Genomic DNA, 20,947 nt, shown 5'->3' on the forward strand with positions numbered 1-20,947 from the left:
AGCAGTGGTTTTATGCAGATGTAAACAGTAGGCCCACCTAAAGTGTGCAGTTTGGTCACAGGCTGTGCATTCTTCATCCTGGCCTAATTTTAGAGCAGCTCTGTCCCCTAAAAGAAGCTGTACCCACAGCTGTCAACCCCCGCCACATCACTCCCTCATCGTTGCCTTTGAAGCGATCGTGGTTATAGATGGCAGCTCCCCGGCATTTTTTTATCACATTACAAAATCTAAGTGCTTTAGATTTTGTAATGTGATAAAATCTACAGGAGAGTCACCTCTTAACCATCGTAAGTGGAGAATTCAGCGACTTTCCATGTCCCAGCGGCCACAGTCATCACCATCTACTTCCAGAGAATTTTCATTTCCCCCAAAAGGAACCTTGTGTCCACTGAGCAGTCATGTCCCATTGTCTACACCGCCCCTGAGAATCTCTACTCTGTGAGTTTGCCTCATCTGAAAGGTCCACGTAAGTGGAACTGCACAGGATGGGACCTCTGTGCCCCGCCTCTTCCCTCCACAAAAGGTTCCAAGGCCCGTCTGTGTTCTAGAACGTGCCAAGCTTCACCCCTTTTCACAAGTGTTTAATACTCCATCATATGCAAACACTGTGTTCTGTTTCTCCAGCTGCCAGCTGATAGACATTGTGTTGTTTCTACTTTTCAGGTCTTCGGAATCTTGCTGCTACCTACGGTGGTTCATGTGTTTTGTTGTAGACACCTGTTTTCTTGGATCTGTACTTAGGCATGAACCTACTGGGTCACATGACAGCTAAGCATTTAACTTTCAAAGGAGCTAGCAATGGTTCCCTCCAGTGGCACCACCATGCTGCCTTCCTGCTAGCAGTGCGGGGTCCTGTCTCCCCACCTCCTTGCCATCACTTGCAATTTCCATTTGTTTTGATTTTGAAATCACAGCCGTCCTGGTAAGAGTGAAGTGGTACCTCGTGACTGTGATTCGTGTTTCCCTCACAAACACACCCTTTTGTGTGCTTACTGGTTATTTGAGGATTTCCTTTGTAGAAATCTCTCTGCCCACTTTTTTAGTTAGGCTGCTCATCATTTGTGCTTGAGTAATAAGTTGTGTATTGGTTGGGATATTGGACCCTTGTCACATACTTGCTGCATGTCACAAGTCTCTCCTCCCAAAGACCTATCACTTTGTAGTAAGTTTTGAAATTGCGATGTGTGAGTCATCTGACTTCTTCATTTTCAAGGTTATTTTGGATATTCTGAGCCCCTTTCTACATGAATTTTGGGACCAACACAATCTAACTTGGAATCATGACTTCAACTGGCTTGTGAAGTCCCTGAGGATTTAATAGGTGGCTCTTGTGAACCAGTGTGAGCCACGGGGTACCAGTGCTGCTTCCTGTAGACTAAAGCGAATCATAGGGTCAGATTTAGGGGTAAGGAATTATTTTCCAGCCTCCACTGTGACGCTGCAAGTTCACACAGCAGAGGGCATAGGTAAGTGGTGGTGAATGCTAAGGCCATTCATGCACATTAATCTGATTAGCATAGACTGACTGTGATTCAGCTTCAGGAGCTTTGCCACCCAAACTGAATCCGAGTTCAGTTAGCAAGGAAGGAGGAGGCTGGCTTTTGGCCTGGGTGACTCACAGGCCTCCAGGTTCATCTCCCCAGTAAAAATCTAAGATGAGTCTTCTCCAGAACAGTGTGGGCTGGCTGAGCATGGCTTAGTACCTGCCTTTAAGGAGGGGTTCAGGGAAGGGGAAGCCGGGAAGGCCAGATCATTCACCAGGGTCACGGCAGGAAGCTGTGAGGCCCACAGGTCTCTGCTCCCCTGGGATGCCAAGGTGTAGCAGTCTCCTAAGCTAGATGCCTGGAGGGCTTGCAGACAGCAGGAAAGTCATGCATCTGAGCCTCTGTGGGGAACTGGGTGCCAGAACAGGAATCTCTATTCCCTTGGTGCCAGGCGGATGCCCCTAAGCCTTGTAAGGTGAAGAATTTCCTTCCTGCTTCTAGTTCAGGGCACGATTCCTCCTACTGCTCAACTCAAATGCTTCCACGCGGGCTCTGCAGCCGCTCTCCATTCACGAATACAAATTGAACATCGGCCTTCCTCATTTTTTATCCAATTTTGCCTTCCAGAGGCCCTGATACGACTTCATTTTTAAAATGAAATTTTGCAGCTCATTAGCTCATAATGATTAAATGATTCTGGTTATTAGCATAAAACACAGCAATAGTACATGAGAGGTAACCTTTATTGTTTAAATATTATGCAGTGTGATCACATAGCACACAGGAAAAAAAATTTTGTCAGACTCTTCAGCCATTAAGGAAATGACTGATGATTTCATTCTGAAATGTTACAAACGCGGTTCATCCCCTCAGTGGGGTAGTCATAGCCTAGAAGAGTTCCTAAGAAGAACCAGGTCAAAGCAATGGCCGATTACTGACACGGCAGAGGGCGCTGGGCAGGTAGGGCTCAGAAGGACTCCTGCCCTATGCAAACTGATTGATGACATGGGCTTTTGGTTACAAAGGTCTGGATTCAACTCCTGCTGAGGCCTGGATGTTTGTGTTTTCTCCCAAAACACATTCAATAAGAGGTGGACCCTTTAGAGAATTGATTAGATCCTAAGGACGGAGACCTCAAAATGGACTTAGTGCCTCTATCAAAGAGGCCCAGAGAACGATTTTACCCCATCTCTAGCTAATGAGGACACATCAAGATGATGAAATGAAAGTCAATGTCAGTCAGATTTTGTCACTGTGACAAAATGCCTGAGAAAATCAACTTAAAGAGACTAAAAGTTTATTTCAGAGGTTTCCATCCATGGTCGTACCTCATGGTGGGAGCACATGGTGGAAGAGGTCTGTTTACCTGAGGGTGCTGGAAAGCAAGGAGAGAGAGAGGAGGGGCCAATATTCCCTTCAAGGTCACAGCCCCAGTGACCTCACTTCTTCCACTAAGCCCCGCCTTCTGAAGATTGCACCATCTCCCAATAGCATCAAGGACTGGTGCCAAGCCTTTGGGACTTAACCTTTGGGGATCATTCCAGATCCAGATCATTATAGCATCTATAGGGAAGCAGGGCCGCACCAGACCCTGCATCTGCTTCAGCCTTGACCCTGGGCTTCCCAGCCTCCAGAGTGTGAGAAATGAAATTCTGCTGTGTATAAGCTACAGTTGATGGCATCGTGTTATAGCAGCCCAAAAAGACTACGACAGGTCCTTCTATGTGCGTCCCATAAGGCAAAATACTTAAACTCTCTGAACATCGGTTTCCCCATCACCCCTTGCCCCCCGAAAAAGGATAAATAATGTCTCCCTCTCGGGTCGGCCTGGTGAGTGAGCAAGGTAAGGTGTTCATGTGGCCAGCACACTCTTGGCACCCACTGAGCCCTTGTAAGTTATGACTGCTGCTGTCACTGCTGACGTTGTAACTGCCACTACTCCTACTGGTCTCATTAGCGGTACTCTCTGGGTGACACATGGGCCAGAGACAATGGGACACCCATGCTTCCAGCTAGTGAGCCCAGTAGACTCCACAGTAAAGCAGAAGGCGTGAGCATAAGGCGCAAAACTGTCAATTATGGCTGCTGGTACCTGTTTGCCCTTGGCTGGGGCAATGACAAAGACGTCACTTTCCTTTGAATGTTAGCTCAGTGCCCAGCACACGCAGACATCATGGCTGATGAGTTCATTTCATCATCACTATAAGGAGTCCTCCAGTCACGGGTGCTGGAGTGCCCAGGCTGGTCTTGAACCCGCTGCCAGTGCGTCTTGCTCCCTGGTGATTGCACAGGTAGCGTTTGGGAGGCTGGTGCCGCTGGTGGTGGAGGGGACAGTGATGCTGCTGGTGATGACGGCAAGGGCTGCTTGTCTATTGAGTGCAGTGTGTCAGGCAGTGTGTAGAGCGTGCTCTGTGGGCAGCGTGTAATTCATGCTTCACACAAGTTTCCAAGGAAACTGAGGCAAAGTACCCCATGTAACTTGCCCAGGAACTTCAGCAGAGGCAGCCTGAGGGAAGCTGGCTCTTTGCCCCTGGGCCTTCTGACTCCTTGCTGTTCTGTGGTACTGCCCTGGGAAGGGCATCCTGGAATTCGAGGGCCCACCTGCAGGCTTTAACAGAAAGGTTCTCCAACCTCTGTCCTAATTCTTCATCTTTGCCCTTGAATTTCCATTCCTTTATTCTGGGGATTCATTCTGGTGGCCAAGTCTCTGGTATTTCTCACCCTCAGTTTTCTCACCTGGGACATGGGGTGACAATGCCATCTACTCACCATGTATGAGGATGGAATGAGACATTGCAGACAGGGTATCCAGGACAGTGGCTGGCATGTAGCAACTCGCCATCCTCATTAGTAGTATCAAATGGAATAAAAAATATGAGATTGCAATAAGTGAAAACAGAAAATCAGTGGAAAAGACAATTGAAGACGACTAAGATAAGGCAGAGAACCTTTTGTGAGTGTTTGTCCTTAAAGATCCCAAGGCCCCTGGCTCTGTGCTACCCATGCTGGCTAAGAGGGTCTGTCTGCGTTGTAAATACTAAAGTCTGGCAATAAGAACGGGTCTTGATGTGCCCTCTCATTGTATTTAGAAACACGTCTTTCTTTCCTTCACACCTTCCCTTAATCAGGTTGACCAACTGCTGCAGCTGGCAAGTCCTGGGACCAGAGTGCATTTCTGTTTCAAATAACAATCAATGTAGACATTGAGACGCCTTCTCCCAGGCTTTGACATCTGTTCTTTGACTGTCCCTAGAACATCCAGATCCTCTGCTGGGTCCCCCACATCCAGACACCAGGCAGGGAACACAAAGCACAAGGCTCCCTGGAGGCTTTATGGGGCAAGCCTAGATCACTTCTGCCCACTTTCTATTGGTCACAGCTTGTCATGTGGCCATGCCCATTGCAGGGCATCCTGGGAAATGGAGTCCCTGGTGCCTGCAGAGCTAGGAGACAGGTCTTCAGCAGCACACGCCTGCTCGCTTGCTGTCTGGTGTCCATCACTTACCACACTGCTTTTAAACTGCACAGTCTTGTGCAGGTGGTGCTAGTTTTATTTTGCCTTTTGGAAAAAAATTATTGTCCACATGCGTCACAGATCTCAGATCTAGCTGTTTATTGATATCTTTGCAGTGTATTAGAGAGAGGCCTGCCTGGGCGGAGAGCCAGGGCTGGGCTCCAGTCCCCGGCTCAGCCCTCCAGCCAGACGTTGCTTCAAGAGCTCAGGCTTCTCAGCAAGTATTTCTAATCTCAAATTTCCTTATCAATGAAATTAGGGACATTGTACCTGCCTGGCCTTTCTCCCTAAGTGTGGGTGAAAGGACAGTCTGTGGGATGCTCAGGGGAGGGCTGACCCAGGACAAGACTGGAAGGGCAGATTTTATAACCCCCCACTGCATCATGAAGGTGTGCACTTGAAATGCTAAAACTGAGTTAATACAAGTCAGATAGAAACAGGCGCCCCGGCAGGCCACCCGACAGGCCACCCGACAGGCCACCCGACAGGCCACCCGGCAGGCATGACCTCAGATGCGGAGGGGGCCCATTCCCATCCCCTCACTGTGCAGGTCTCTCTGGGCCATGCTGTTCCACTTCCCATGTGGCTGCTGGGCCCCACGTCCAACCTGGGCCCTTAGCCACCCCAGTGTTCCAGAGCTTCTTTGGGCTCTTCTGAAACCTGGGAACATCCGTCCAGCTTCCTTGAATGAATAGTATCATAGACGCGTCTCTGGGCCAGAAACCCAAGGGAGCCATGAGGAGGCTCAGCTCACATCGTCCCAGCTTCTTTTGTTTCTGAGGAAACTGAGGCTCAGGGAGAAGGGGTGACTTGCCGTGCTCCATGGGGACTTGAGGGTCCTGACAAGGCTGCTCTCACCAAAGCCTCGTGTGGGCAGAACCGCTTAGCGGAAGGGAGGGCCTGTGCACAGCCGTGGCCTGGTTGTTTTTCAACCCACACGAGCTGGCACTCCATGCTTGTGGAATCTGGGTCAAAACAGTAGAAGTCAGGCTCCGGTTGACAGTGCTTTCCCAAAGGATTAAAAAAAACAGAACAGAAATTCTTGCCTTTCCCTAGCTAGAGGTCAGATGTCAAAAAAGCTAATAACTGAACTAGAGGGACCCAAGGATAAAAACTGACACATGAAAAACACTAGGGGAGACGAGGGGACAAAAGATCTATTATCATTAATACGTTTCTTTTTGTTACGTACTCGTCCCAGGAATCACCGTGCACTGGGCTGTTGTCCTTAGGCAGAGACATGTTATCATTCACAAGCTGAGCTGTACAATAGATTCCCCCAAACCCAAGGGAGTTGTGTGTGTGTGTGTGTGAGTGTGTGTGTTTTAGAGATTTACATTGATGTTTTCCCTATAGGTTTTTTTTTGAAACATATATATTTTTAATTTCCCCCTGTCTCAGGGGTAAATAAATATATTAAAGTAAGCTCTGGGATGTATAGCAGAGTATAACAATGATAAATGATGTTGTGTGTAATTTTTCTACTATTAACATAAAGTAATATAAACTGAAGGACACTAGTCTATTGAGAGACTTAGAAGCTAATGTTCCATATCAGATGCGGCCAATGTCAGGACTGAATACAGATTAGGCAGTGTCCTTTTCTCCCCAGGGGAATTAAAGTTGGAGACACCACTAGCTGCCAGTGGTTTTATGGCATTTTGTTGGGGCCGGTGGTGCCTTTCGTGGTCTATTAATTCAGGAGCCGTAAATGACAATGTGAGCAAAATGCTTTTCCGGTGGGATGCGTTTCATTTATGTGTGCCTGTGTTGCCGACACCTCGCCCATCCATTTTGTCACAATAAGTGTCTTTAAACGATGTGGATTACCTCCACTTCATTATGGTCCCCGCATTTGTGCCTTATGCAAGGCTGTTCTGTAAAGTTGGGAAAGGAGTAAAATTCCGCCGTTCTCCAGGAGGAGGGAGGCAAGGCCAAGAAGCTCATCTGGAGTTAGGCCGAGAGCGCGTAGCCGGGGCACACTCTGCAAGGGCGAAGGAAAGCCCCAGGGCCGACAGATCTCCTTTTCTGTTTCCTGGGGTCTGCCGGAGTTTGTGAACATGAGTTCAAACGTCTGTGATTGCTGGATTTTTCAGAATTCATGAGCATTCAAGATTTTCTTATGAAATTGATCTTCTCACCAATCATATAGATGGAAAGCTTGGAGGTGTTCTGTTCTTAATCATATTCATGTGACATCTCATTTCAGAGGTCAAGAATCTCCTCCAGTTTTTCTGCATCTAGGGAGGAAGGGGAGCAGGCCCAGGAGGTGGCACTGCAGTGGCCTGTCGAGTGATCCCGGGCCCTGGTGTGGCTGGCCTGGACTCTGCCTTTCTTCCTGCTGCCTTGCGCTGCCCCTTCACGCTCTAAAGGGAATGTGGGATAAGGTACAGGGAAGTGGCTGAGTCACTGGGAATTAAAATCTAATATGGTGCCTTTTGCCGTGGGGACAGAACCATGGTAACACCCAACATAAAAATTTAAAATGCGTATTAGTCCAAGTTTAACTATGTGACTTTAGAAGAATTTTTGCACAAACGAATACTTCCCCTGAAAAGCGTCCTGAATCCTGGGGAGGAGTTGGGAGCCTCCCCTGCATCCAGAATTTGCAGACTGGGGTTCTGGAGGTCTCCTTCTGTCTCCCACCCCATGAACATGGGCATAAGGGGTGCACACTGGGCTTCACCACGCACATTGTTATCCGTCGAGTTGGCGCTGAGATGATACGTTTGTCACGGTTCATAAATTTTATCTTTGCACTAAAAACAGGGTTAGAATATCTTCAATGCAATTATAAAAATGTATTAAAACTGAGAAGGAGAAAAATATGGTGGTAGATGCGATTTTAATGATTGTGTAAATGTTCACTCTTCCGTGGCCAAAAAGTCGGGCTTTTCAGCCACAGTATTTCAGAGGAAAGCTGGGGGAGTCCAGGGTTTTCGGTGACTGTGCACCTGGGTTTCAGCACAATGACAGATATGTCGCTCTGAGTTCCCACTGGGGAAGGAATGGCCAGCTGGAGGCATGTGACGTCTGCAGGTCATCGCCATGTGAGCCACTAGACTCTGGGCGTGAAAACTCTCAGGTAATATAGTGGCCCTGCATCTCCTCCTTCTGGAAACTTGGAGGCCTAGGGGGCGGGGCCCTGGGTGCACTCAGAGTTGGCCTTCGAGGTAAGTTGCCATGCAAAATCTGTCCTCCCTGATAGCTTTGCAGACCCCTTCCTTTCCTAAATGGCTTGCAACAGCAGCTGGCCACAGGGGACAAGCCAACGTCCACAGATTCAACTGCAAACATCTGAGGGGCTTCCTACTGCAGGCTGCTTTTTGGGGTAGGGGCGGATTACCAGGACTGAACTCAGGGACACTCAACCTCTGAGCCACATCCCCAGCCCCATTTTATTTAGAGACAGGGTCTCACTGAGTTGCTTAGCACCTTACTGTCGCTTGGCCTGGCTCTGAACCCACGATCCTCCTGCTCAGCCTCCCGAGTTGCTGGGATTACAGGCATGCACCCCTGCGCCCAGCCAGGCCATTGTTTAGCACGAGGCAGGTCTTCAAAACCCCAAATGCCTTCGTGGCCAAGGTCAGTGTGTCCAACGTCCATCAGTGTGGGGCAAGTACCGCCAACCCTGCCCCCCGTGGACTCTTTTCCCCCACCCATTACCTGGCAGGTGAGAGAGTTGTGGTGAAGACGTCCCCAGGGTGAATCACGAAGTCCCAAGCTCTCAGCAGAAGCTCTGCCAAACAAAATGAAAATTTAAAAATGAGCATCTATGTTGCCCACCGACTAGTTTCCTGCTTTCTTACTCCTCTTTTCAAGGCAGTTTTGTCTGAAATCCTCTCCCTCATTTTTAAAATTGCTGTCTTGTTAACTCTCGCTGAGGGCATTTGTGCCGCTGGCATTTGAATGCACAGGTCCATGAGGAATCTGGTCCTTAATGGCAACTCTTGGATTTTCACCCACACCAACAGTTCCTCGCCTTTGCCTCATTCCTGAACCAAAGTTGTCCCCAGAGTTTTAAAGTGGATGGTGAGTTTAGATACAGGTTGCTTCTGGCCACACATGTCCCTCTGTCCTCTCTCATTAGTGTACACAGATGGATGACTTTTCCCTTTTAGGCAAAGGGACATTTCAATTTTTGCTTAAAAGATGAAAGCTGCGTAGGATTTACAATTTAAACTGAGTGTTGCTGTTTTATAGGTTTTTGAGTCAGATTCCCTGTACTCAAATGCAGTGGTTCTGTGATTTGGGGTAAATCGCTTAACCTCTGTCAACCTTTTATCAGCGAAATGGGATAAAAATGGAACCTGACTTGCAAAGGATTAAATGAGATGATGCGTGTAAAGGACCATCTCGGAGCTTGGCGTGCAGCGATTGCTTCCGCCGTGGCTGCCTGTTGTTGTTATTATTTGCATTCTGGTCATTGTGAAAAATGACTTAGAGTGTGCATATGAGTGAATCTCGCTCTTCTATCAGGCATGCTTTTAAAATATACAGACATATTAAACACAAAGAGGAATTTCTGCATGTGGTTTGTTTGGTTTATTCTGACTGATATTTACTGGGTAGATACAAGACATTCTTACCCAGGCTCCGTAGAAGATGGTTAATGTGTGTTTCATTTTCCCAGCAATGTCGCAGGACATGGGCAGGGACCTGAACTGGCACTAAGTGATCAGGGTGGGTCTCTGAAGGGAAGTGAGTGGAAGAAGGTGAGTGTTGGAGGGCCAGTGGCTCGTAGCAGGCTCTGGAAATCCACTTTACTAATCTGAAATTTTATGTTCTGCTTGAGTCTCAATTAAATGATGGCAGAAAACAACCATTTCCGCCCCCCGCCTCCCCCAGGAATTAGGTCTGCAGCTTTGCTCCTAATACCTGATGAAGAAATCTGTGTGAGTGTGGTCTGTGACTGAATCAGTGGATAGATAGATGGTTGAAGGAAAGCATGAGTGAAAGAAAGGTGAGTTTGCTTTCATCCCAGATCACAGGCCCGCCACAGAATCCTTGGCATCCAGAGCAGTGGCTGGCATTTAGTAGACACTCTCTATTCTTGAAAATGTATTGGGATCAATCATCATTTTATATCAATGATATAAAAATTGGTCTTTGAGGATGCAACTGTCCTAATTTCTTCTGCTCACAGGAAAAGTCAGTCCTGTACCCATAGTCCACGGGGTCCTCCTTGAACCCAATGGGCAGCTGTGAAGGAGTAAGGCTCCTTCCTCCCCAGACCACCTCTTGCTCCTGCAGATTATGTTGGTGGTTGTGCAGAGCATTTCTGGCCAAAGAATCTCTTGTCAAAATGATCTCCATTTCTAGGATAGAATTTGCCAGACTCATAAAGGATTCCGTTTTATGTGGAGATTTTTGTATTTGTGCAGAAAACCGTTGTATGGGTTTCAAGATTATTTTTTGAAGACAAATAATAGGGTGACTATTAGAAGTGGTGCAGTGGAGAAATTTCAGAATTGAACAAATAAAACTCAGAATTCAAACCTCGCATACTGCTCCACTGTGCCCAAATCACCAGCACCAGATGAAGGCTGTGGTGGGAGTGAGGGGGATGGCTTGGGGCCATCTTGGAGGAACCAAGGAGCACCTCCTTCTTCCCTGATTGAGGATGGGATGGGAGAATGGGAACAACTGTGTCACTGTGCATGGACGCCCTGCTTTCCTCTAGGTGACTGCTCCCTCCAATCCAGATCAGGTACGACCTGCCGCCTGGAGCTTGGCAGCAAATAGACCTGCGAGTGTGTGACCTGTGGCTGTCACCAGTTTTTAATAAGGGCTGGGCTCATCTGGAAGAGCCTGGGAACTTCAGTCCCTCCTCTGCGCCTGCCCCTGCACACAATGTGCCCTCGCTAATAAATTCTGAGGGCTGACACTGCCTGAGCCCGCTGGTCTTTGCCCTCAATTTCATTGAGATGGGCCATTGAAAACTCATTACAAGCTGTTTAGACTCTGACTTTGACTTTTGCTCAGCAGCGAACAAAATTAACAGCTCTTGGAGGTAGCAAAAAAGGCACTCAGCCAAATAAAAAAAAAAATAAAAAATGAAAGAATTGAAATGATGAGAAAGATTTTTAATATTATCTCCATTAGTCATGCAAACAAGGGCACATCCGCAGCGCCTCTGTTCTGCATGTTCCTCTCATTAGGAGCCTGGTGAGGATTGTGGTTCCCCCACTGGAGAGAAATTCATACCCAGGTCTTACATGCAGCTCAAAATTTTTTTACATGTCAAGCAATGAGCCTTTGAGTGTAGCAGAATTGCTTCATAAATTTAACTATCACTTTCAAATTTCTGTTTTTTTCTAATTTAGTGCTTGATAGTTTTTTATGTGATAATTTTAAAATGCTGTTTATGGCAAAAGTTACCTTGATAGTACAGGTGTGCAGAGAAAATTCACAGCCATCAATAAAAAGGAAAAAAAAATCCTGTTTATACCTTAGGCATTTTGTGATTCTAAGGATGTAACCGTGGCAGCATCACAGGTTTTAAAAGCAGCCCAATTAATCTAAATTTCTTTAAAAGTAACAGCTCCTGAAAGACTTAAATATTACTCCTCATGCCTATGGATGCCTCTCATCTGTGTTTAGGAAGCTCATGCAAGATGCCTTTTTCTTCTGATATTTGTAACACATCTTAAAAATAAAAATATTTATGTGTCATATAAATAAAGTTAAGAATATCACTGACAAAACTGGAGAATTAGACTATGAAATGCTCAAGGTAAGCAAAGGGACTTGAACCAAGAAAGGAAAGTGTATTTGAGGGAGACCTGATGCATTTCCCAGTGCTTTGGGACAGTGGAACACAAGATGACGGGGACCCGGGTCACCTGGGTAGGCAAGGGCGAGCTCCACATTGGATTGTTAGGCTGTTCACTGCTAGGATATAACCACTCCTCATTATGGTGAAGCCTGTGAATGAGTGCCAAATAGAAGTCACTGCCACCCTGCACCAACCTCCTTTAAACTGTTAGAGTGGCTGTGTCTCCATTAGGATATCCGGCTTTTCTTCTGGTTCTTCCCCAAACTGCCAGAAAAAGTGCCAGGAACTGTGAAAAGGGGGAGTAAAATGTCCTGTCTTTGGGGACCCTCTCGAGCACGTCAAGAACTTTTTCTCATCCTCTGAACATTGTGGAATAACTCCAGTGCCACCCTATACGCCCAAGAGACAGAAATGGAGAATCCACTTAGTCAGGAAATCTTTTAGAGCCAAACTCGTGAATTAGTACAAAGCCACTGGAGACTCTAGATAGATCTTAACAGTCAAAGCAATAAATGTACAATCCCATAAATCTGAACTTTGTGGTATATTCATTAGGCACTCTGTTTTCTTCTCCTTCAAATGTTCCATTTAATTCCCTGACATAATAAGCTTTCCAAATTCTCAGTGTTTCCCTACAGCCAAAATCTTTATCTTTTTCCTCCCTGGATTTCTTCTGCAGGAACCCATCATCTAGCCACTGGACATCTTTGATGAGGGAATTAAGGCATTTGCCTATTTCTGTAGAGTTTCATTAAAGTCTGACTGTGTTCCAGTAACAACTGCTGCATAACAAACCACCCCAAATTTCATGCATTAAAACAGCAACTTTTCTTTTATTTATGAATCTGGAGCTTCAGAAAGGTTGTTCAGGAGTAGTTTGTTTGTGCCAATCAGCATCAGTGGAGGCAGCTTGAAAGCTGGGGGCTGAGAGCATCTGAGGACTGTCTACTCACACGTTGGGGGGCTGATGCTGACTGTAGCTGAGGCCTTTGTTGGGGGTTCCCCCCTGGGCTCCTGCACTTTGTCTCCATGTAATTTGGCTTCCTCACAATATGGCAGCCTCTTTGCATTGCCTCCTGTGACCTAGCTGCAGAAATTATGTAGTCCTGATGTTTTGGCATTCTGTTTGTCCAGGTAGTCACAAAGACCTGCCTGGGTTTACAGGGGAGGAAACAGACTCCACCTCTTAATGGGGCAACAAGAGAGTTCTGGAAGAGAATATGGGACTGGAAACATTGCCCTATCCACTTTTGAAATATGCAGGCTGCCACCCGCCTTCACCAAAAGGTTAATATCCTGCAGGGGTATCTTGGAAAAGAAAGGTTGTTTCAGAGGGAATCAGAAAATATGGTTTTGAATTCCGCCTCTGCCACTTACTAACCTCATGGTCAGGCCTCAGTGTGCTCATCTATTAAATGGGGGACACAGACACAGACCCCAAATGTTTATGCTGCAGATTATACAAACAAAGCATGATCTATATGCAAGTACCCGCCAAGTACCTGGCATGAACTAGATGCTTAGTTTTTGGTGAGTTCATTTATTGAATCGGAATCTGCACAATATAGCTATTATTTAGGTTTATTGTGTCCTAATCGATGTCACTGGGTACATCCTTGCTGTTTTTCATACATTTTCCACTAAGTCTCAAGATGCTGCTGGCCAATGAAGGTCAGGAAGGAAACAGATTAACAGCATCTCATAGCACAATGTCAAAATACTTAAAAGTGTTTACAGAGCCCAGTGACACCCAATGAATTTAAAACAAGACAACTAGAATGGAAGTGAAACTATTCTTGTTCTTCTAAGCCTGAGAGAGGGCCTTGATGTTTTATGATTGTTTTAAGGTCCATTAATCGTTGAATCATGAGGCCATGTAAAAAATGACAGCTTTAACATCCAGGGCCCAGGTTTATTTTAAATGTTTTTGCTTCGACACTGCTCCTAATTAATGGCAGTGGCTAAAACCTGATTCAAATGTGGCAAAAGCAAGGTGCCATAAGATAAAGCAACTTAATTTCATCTAAGAACATTTTATGGCTTCTGGAAAGAATTATTTCCTTAGATTGAAGAGTGCCTGCCTTTAATAGGGACGAGCTGATTCTCAGAAAGAGGGAACTACCTACTGTGACATCATCAGAAGCTCTCCTAACAGGCTGGAGCGAACTTGGGAGCAATATGGCAGCCACTAGCCACGCGTGGCTGTCCAAATGTAAATGGATTAATATGCATGAAATTTCATAAGAGTCACCTCTTCAGTTGCATGGACTAGCCCTGTTTCAAGTGCTCAGTTGCTACACACGAGTAGCACAGATATGGAACCTTCCCAGTTTGCAGAAAGTTTAATTGGACAGTTTAATTACTTTAGAGATTGGTTTTCTCTCTCTCTCTCTCTCCCTCTCCCTCTCTCTCTCTCTCTTTTTTTTCCCATGTTTGTTCCACAATTAAAGTCAATTTGTTCAAATGTCCCATCTTTCCCCAGAGTCCTGTTAGCCCAAAGACATCCCCTTTGGAGAACCTTCTAGGGCCTAGGCCTAACCAACTTGGACCTGCAGTAACACTCCCACACATACAATTTTAGCACCCATGGAAGTTGGCCTAAGGATCATAATCGCCTCCAAATCCTATATACCTCCCTTCTTTTGAGCCAGGACCCAAACCACTGGTCCTTCCTAATAACAGAACTTCAGCCCTCCGTACTGTGGATTCCTTTGCAACCCAGTGGTTCCTGTAAGGCTTCTTCAGCCTCAACATGCTACAAGTATCATTTCCTAGATTAGATAAATAATAAGTCTTGCATGTAGATAAAGATGTGGGAAAATGATGTTATGGCATGCAAAAATGGAAATTCCTTTTAGAGTGTTACTGAATTCATAGTGGCATTTAATCAACATGTGTTTACTAAGTTCATGGTTCCTAAAAGTGCAGATGTCTATGAATTACTGATGTCGCAGAAGGACGTTCATATTCTAGGACAGTCCATAACCAGCTGGGAGTTCCTCGTGGGTGTGGGTAGCAAAGGTCTCTTCATCAACACTTCCTTGGTTGAAATGCAACTCCCAACAGAAAAAAATCAGCCCTCATCTCTAACTTCCTACATAAGCCAAACACTTATCCCGGTAAAACCTCACACTCGACCTGAGTAGTCCACATTAATATTCCACCTCGAAGATGAGTAAACTGAGGTTTAAAGTGTCTAATTTTCCCAGTGTCCTGGTGTGGGATCTTGACCACCAGCCTACACAGCTGTTTCATGTCTGTCCATCAACTGCAAAGCTTGTGCTTCATTTGAATATATATAACATAGTTGCATGGCTTGGTGAAGCCATCAAATTCCTGTTAGGCCACTAGCCAAGGCTCCTGTTAGGGGGAAATGTCATTCACTTGATCTAAACGTACTTAAGAGAACTCTCAGGACCTGTGAATTATCGTTGTGAGTTTTATGCCGCTCCCCCCCCCCCCCAAGGTGGCAGGCTTCAAACCAACTTTAGCTAAGGAGCTGTGGATGGTAAGCCCTGCAGACGAGAGATGTTGGTGAGCACCCTTCGTGGAGGGTATCTCAAGTCCCATGAGAAAGTGTCCTATATCTTCTCCTAGGTGACTTTCTTTAGCATGTGTCTTATCACTTGCAGTGGGTTCTGAGTAGAATCCTTTTACATATCAATTTTTTCAAGAGGAAACAGGGACCAAAGCCAAGCCAAATGAAACTTTAAAATCCATTGTAGTATGCTAGGAAGGAAAAAACAAAAACACTGTTTGAATAAAAAAAAAATTGTACTTGGTATAATTTGCTTCCCTGATGGGTACAAATAAAATAAAATCACTTCTTGACTTGCAGCTTAAGAACAGAAGCTAGCTGCTCTCTCTTCCCACAATAAAAAATTTTTTTAAAAATTAGGTTTTTTAAAAGTACTTTTGGCTTGGAACCATGGGCCATTCCTGCTTCTAGAAAAAGAAGTAGGGGTTGCATATGAGGCTGCCTGGGCTTCCTGTGCTGCTGAAGATGTGTTGGGAAAGACGAGAGAAAGAAGAGGACGGTCATGTGCACTGTGCATCAGAGCGCTCTCTGTCTGAGCTCGGGCAAGCTCTTGGGTGGCTCTTTCCAAGGTGTGACCACCACATATGATAGCTCAGTCACACCTGTCCTTTCATGGTCCCTCTTCCCTGGAGAGGACTCTTCTTTCACAGTCCTCGCTCCCCTCCAGGTGAGTTCTCCTCCAGGGACTCTTGGTGTCCTGTCCATCTAGCAAATCCCACAGCTCCAGAAAAATACTCAGAACATGTTTCCCTGCAGAGGGAAGCACGGTGATCTCCATTCCTTTGCTTTCTGGCAATCTCCCAACCCTTATGCAGATTTCCAGAGCCCAAAACCAGCGGGTCCAGGGGAAGAGGAACCTCCACAGTCCCGTTAGGCCTCTAGTTCTCTTCTCCAGAGCAGTGGACACCTGCTGCCTTGGTGCTGCCAGCCTCCAGAAACTCCTATCAGAACCCAGCTTAATTCCCAGCTCACTGGCAGCAACCCCCCCATCTGTTAAGGGGAGTGTGCCCTGGGAACATCAGATTCTGCCGTCACAAGGCTGGCCTTGTACAGTGAGCCCAAGTTTGTGGCACGCACACAGCCACAGTTGTTTTTCACATTTGTGAGTGACAACATGCTGGCAGGTTGGAAAAAGCCATCAAATATGGCATATCTGGGTAGAAAACTTCCCAAGAAGTGTCATGGGAACCCCCTGTATCATCTGGCACTCTTGAAGGCCTATTTATTGTTGGCAAAATAAATCAATAGTCAGAACCTGGCAAGGCATTTCTCAGTGACACCATATGGTGCTCCATCAATTCTGTGGCACTGGAGAATTGTCCCTCTGACATGCGAACAGGACGTCCAGCTCTGATCACTGAGTCTGCTTGCATGGGCTGCAGTGTCAGGGGTAGAAGGAGGTAGGACTGTACAGTCGACCTCCTCCCCTCTGAAGGAGTAACTCTACTAGCACCTTTTTTTTTTTTTTTTTTTTGGAGACAAATCTTATGCAGGGGACAAAAAAACTACATAGGAGAAAAAGACAAATGATGGCACAAGATCCAGACACAAGCACTCGGCCATGTTGTCCTAGTGCCAGCAGAGACAGCAACGCCTGGTGGATTTAGGCACTCAGACACTTAGAAAGTGGCCGGCAGAGCACGGGTTCTGGTATTCGGGGAACTTATGACACGTCAGGGGCTTCTCTGGTTTTCAGTCACTTGCTCTGTGTTGGGGAGTTTTGCCAAGGAAAGAGAGCAGCACCCAGTGCCATGGCCACCGGCTGCTCTCTGGTTCTGAATTGCAGGCGGGTTTCAGCAGCTCAGTCTGGAAAAATCACTGTGCTTGACATTCTGAGTTGCGACTGACCAAACGTGTAGCTATGTGGACGTGCACGTACACAGTGCACATTTTAAAGAATTCCACGATTGCTGATGAATTCGTGATTCTCTGTCCTCTCCGTGGGCCACAGGCTCTCTGGGTTTGGTAAATCACTTTTGGGAATTAGATCTGCTAGTGCATTTGTGTCTCTAGAATTCCACTTGGGACTTCTCACTGTGTGTATTCACTCTGTCTACTGTTCTCTTCCCTCCCTCCCTGTCTCTGTTTCCCTCTGTGCCTCTCTCTCTTTCTTCCTTCTCTCTCTCTCTTTCAGTTCTCCTTTTCAATCAGGAAAACTTCAAATCACTTTGAAAAGTTCTGGTATTACTTATTAATTAATTTCCACCTTGAGGGTTTGTTCCTCAGTCAGCACCGCTAGGTCCACTACCTTCACTTTCTTTTTCCTTTCGTCCTATAATTTTCCCCTTTTCAAATGCATAAAGCTCCTGATCACTTTAGGGAACACCAAGTGTCGTTCATGAGTCCAGGGTTCTTCTGCTTGCTTCTCAAGCTGTGCAGACATGCCAGGTGCCACAGGAAACATGGCACACTCTAATTAGGAGGTTTGGAAGATGCTAGCTATCCAGGTGGGAGCGGGGTGCAGGGGACAACACCCTAGGGGAGTTACAGCAAAGATGTGCCACTCCTTGACCTGGAAGGGAGAGAGAGGAGCAGTTCCTGGACCCCTGAGGATGGGACTTGAAGAAGGACACTGTGGTATAGAGGTGACCATCTTGAGAGGCAATGGAACCTTAGTTGGGGGTCACCGCCAGCTCCATGCAAGCCTGCCAGGAGAGAACCAGGGCAACATACCTGCCCACCTTGGGCCTCTTGCTCTTGTCTCCCATTGGCTTAATCTAACTGGAAGCTGAAGACCAAGAGAGCCCATTGATGAAGTCTATCCAGGTCACTCCCATCCCCTAAAACACAGAGCATGGTAGAAAGGTATGGATAAGACACTCAGCACCAATCCTTTCCAGGGATTTTGACTATTGGCTATAGTTCCATGTGGCAAATCCTCCTTTTCTCCAGGCCCCAGCCTAACATAGGAGATGAGCTTTGGAGAAAGTAAGGATGATATTAGAAAAATTGGTGTTGGAGGTACCCCAGGGACAGGAGTCCAAAGAGAGATTGTTGTCATCTTGCTTGAATCAGGAGCCTGAGACCACAGGGAAGGGTGGGCACTCTGGGTCTACATGGGTTTGATAAATGTGGCCTTCAGACATGTCTGAGAGTTTTAAAGGTTTTCAAATAGCCTAAGGCTGACGTGTATCTGTTTCTACCAATTTTTCTTGGTTTTGCAGCTACCAATCCTCCAGTTAGACCGTAAACCCCATGCTCACTTTATAATCTCTCAAAGGCCATCTAGAGTGCTTAATAAATGTTGACTGACCTCAAGGAAACTCGATGCAGCACTTGCAACTGAATATCTAATAGTTCCTAGATTCGATGCAAACTAATGCTCAGGTAATTCAGCTTCCTCTTGAAGCTCTCCTATCCACCTCCTCCAGTTCTCACAGTGGGTCAGAACTGATTACAGGTACCTAACGTCTGCATTCTGCTCTTTCCTCCTCCACACGATTGCTCAGATATGCCCTCTGCCTGGACTTCTCTTCTCTGGGCTGCTTGTGGGCACACCTGCCTCTCATCTAGCTCTCTTCACCCCCTTGCCGTCCAAGGCTGAGTTAGAAGCATCTGTTTGCCATTGGCCTCTCTGTGGGGTGACTGCCATTTTTTTGGTAATAGTAGATACCAACCAACCAGAATGGGTGACGTCTCATATAATCACTTGTTCCACACGCTCCTGACACAGGTCTCACCATCTTAGAGCTGTCCCGGGAGGCTGATTCAGGGCAGCTGGCTTTGAACCTTGCCTCCATATGTACTGAGTGTAGTCATTCAGTGCAGGCTGCTGGAGCCTGGGTGAATTTAGCAACAGGCATCTCTCAGGGTTCTGGAGGCTGTGAGTCCAAGACACAGGTGCCGTGGGCAGATGGGGCTCCTGGTGAGGAACCTCTTCCTGGCTCAGAAACAGCCAGGTTCTTGCTACGTCTTCACATGGCGCACAGCAAGCCCTGATGTCCCTTTCGCTTCTCATGAGGACATTAATTCCCTCACGGGGACCCTTCATCTGAACCTAACCGCCTCACACTGGGCCTAGGGCTTGAACATTTGGACTCCGGAGGAAACAAGCATTCTGTTCATAACTCTTGCTGAAGCGTCTTAGGCTTGGTAAGCCTTCATCTTCTCCTCTGACTTGAGGCCATAATAAGAGTTATCTGGTGGGGTGGTTTTGAGGGGTGAATGGGCTTTTAAAGGAGTGGTGCCTGACAGGCAGTGCTTATTCAATAAAATGTCACAATACGCTTCATCAAAGCCATCGGGCTTTTTAAAAGGACTGGGTCTCATCATCTTGGGGACCCCAAGGCCCCCAGCCAGCAAAGGGCCCAACATACATCAGGCACCAGCCCAGGCCACAGATGAAGGAGCTGGGTATCCTTTGAGTGTCCCAACATGGCAACTTCCTGCCAAGTTTCAAAGGAGGCAGGGTGACACTGAAGGGACTGGGGAATGTTAAAGCAGTGCCCACTGGGTGAGTGTGGACTTCACAGAGGTGTCAGTGCCCAGCCACAGGCCATCTCTTCGTGTCACTGAGTGAGGACACCCCGGTATTTATGTAGATTTGGAATAGCAGGTATCATGACCCCATGTAACTTCAAACAACTTCTTGAAAAGATTTGTGAAACAAAATTGTATCCAAGCCCTGTCTATTCCAGAATCAGTAATAGTGGGCCACAGGCTGTATGAATGAATGTTTTATAAATTTAAAAATTTCAAAAAAAAAAAGATACAAGATACTTATGATTTCACGTGACTTTGCTTAAAATTGCCCATTTTTTAAAAAGATTTTGATTCAATTTTGAATGTGTCTTAAAAATAGGAAACTAAAATCAAACATAAGAATATATTGTTGTGAGTCTCACACACAACCAAAGAATCCACTAAGATAAATCTGTGCTAAATTCTGATTTCCATCTAGTTTTAGGAAAATACTAACATGTGAGGTTTTTTATGTTTACATGCAGATCTTTTTTTTTTTTTTTTTCCATATTGATAGTTTTTAAGAAGAGAGCATTCAGTACATCCAACTGACCTGCAGCATTGACCCTGGTTCTTAGCGGTTTCACTGAGAACTTGCCTGGGAGGCTCCCAGCTCCTGGAGATGTCTGAGGCCCTCAAGACCTTCCCTCTGATTCCTTTTCCTCGGGCTCCTTTCCCTTTCCTTCCCTGCTAGGCTGTAGGTGCACAGCGCTACGGTGCTTTTCCTAATACCTTTCAAGCATGGGCTACTCATGCTCTTAGGGGGTGGTGGCCAGGACGGAGTAACACACTCCGGCTGAGTCGTGCCAGTGCCCATGGTCATCTCTTGATTCCGGGGAAACACATTTTGTCCTGATCAGAAACTGATGCAATTATGCCCATGTGGTTCCCCCACGCTGGGGCTTTCAGGAACACACGTGTGTGCAGGCAGGCTCATGGGGACACGTGTGTGCGTGCTCGAGCTCCAGAACATGTGTGCGTCTTCAGAAGGCACCTGTTGGGATCCCAAGGTCTCATCCCCACAGCCAAGCCCTCCTCCGAGATGGAGTGAGGAGTTGTAACTCATCCTGGGTTTGTTTTCAGCCTCCCGAGACCTGTTGCGCGCTCTCTGTCGGTGCTCATTTTGTTTGTCATATCTCAGGCCGTAGTGAGTGAGGCCCACTCGGATTCAG

At 46.6% G+C, this 20,947-nt stretch overlaps 2 protein-coding genes across 4 annotated transcripts in view; one reads left to right on the forward strand and one right to left on the reverse strand.

The window, feature by feature from the left end:
• The window catches only part of Wwox (WW domain containing oxidoreductase), a 563,473-nt gene that overhangs the window by 532,657 nt on the left and 9,869 nt on the right, over positions 1 to 20,947 (forward strand). The window lies entirely within an intron of this gene.
• The window catches only part of LOC124086722 (uncharacterized), a 51,524-nt gene that overhangs the window by 28,658 nt on the left and 1,919 nt on the right, over positions 1 to 20,947 (reverse strand). For 2 of the 3 annotated variants that reach the window (XR_009225917.1, XR_006849896.2), the window contains exon 2: positions 8,665 to 8,737. The gene's annotated coding sequence lies outside the window, so the exon portion shown is untranslated. Of the gene's footprint in view, positions 1 to 347; positions 7,758 to 8,664; positions 8,738 to 20,947 lie in introns of those variants that run through there. The other variant, XR_009225918.1, reaches the window with a different exon arrangement.

The sequence above is a fragment of the Marmota monax genome, unplaced genomic scaffold (assembly GCF_021218885.2).
Source record: "Marmota monax isolate L192 unplaced genomic scaffold, Marmota_monax_Labrador192_F-V1.1 WCK01_AAM20220418_F8-fsc00024, whole genome shotgun sequence".
Classification (NCBI taxonomy): Eukaryota; Metazoa; Chordata; class Mammalia; order Rodentia; family Sciuridae; genus Marmota; species Marmota monax.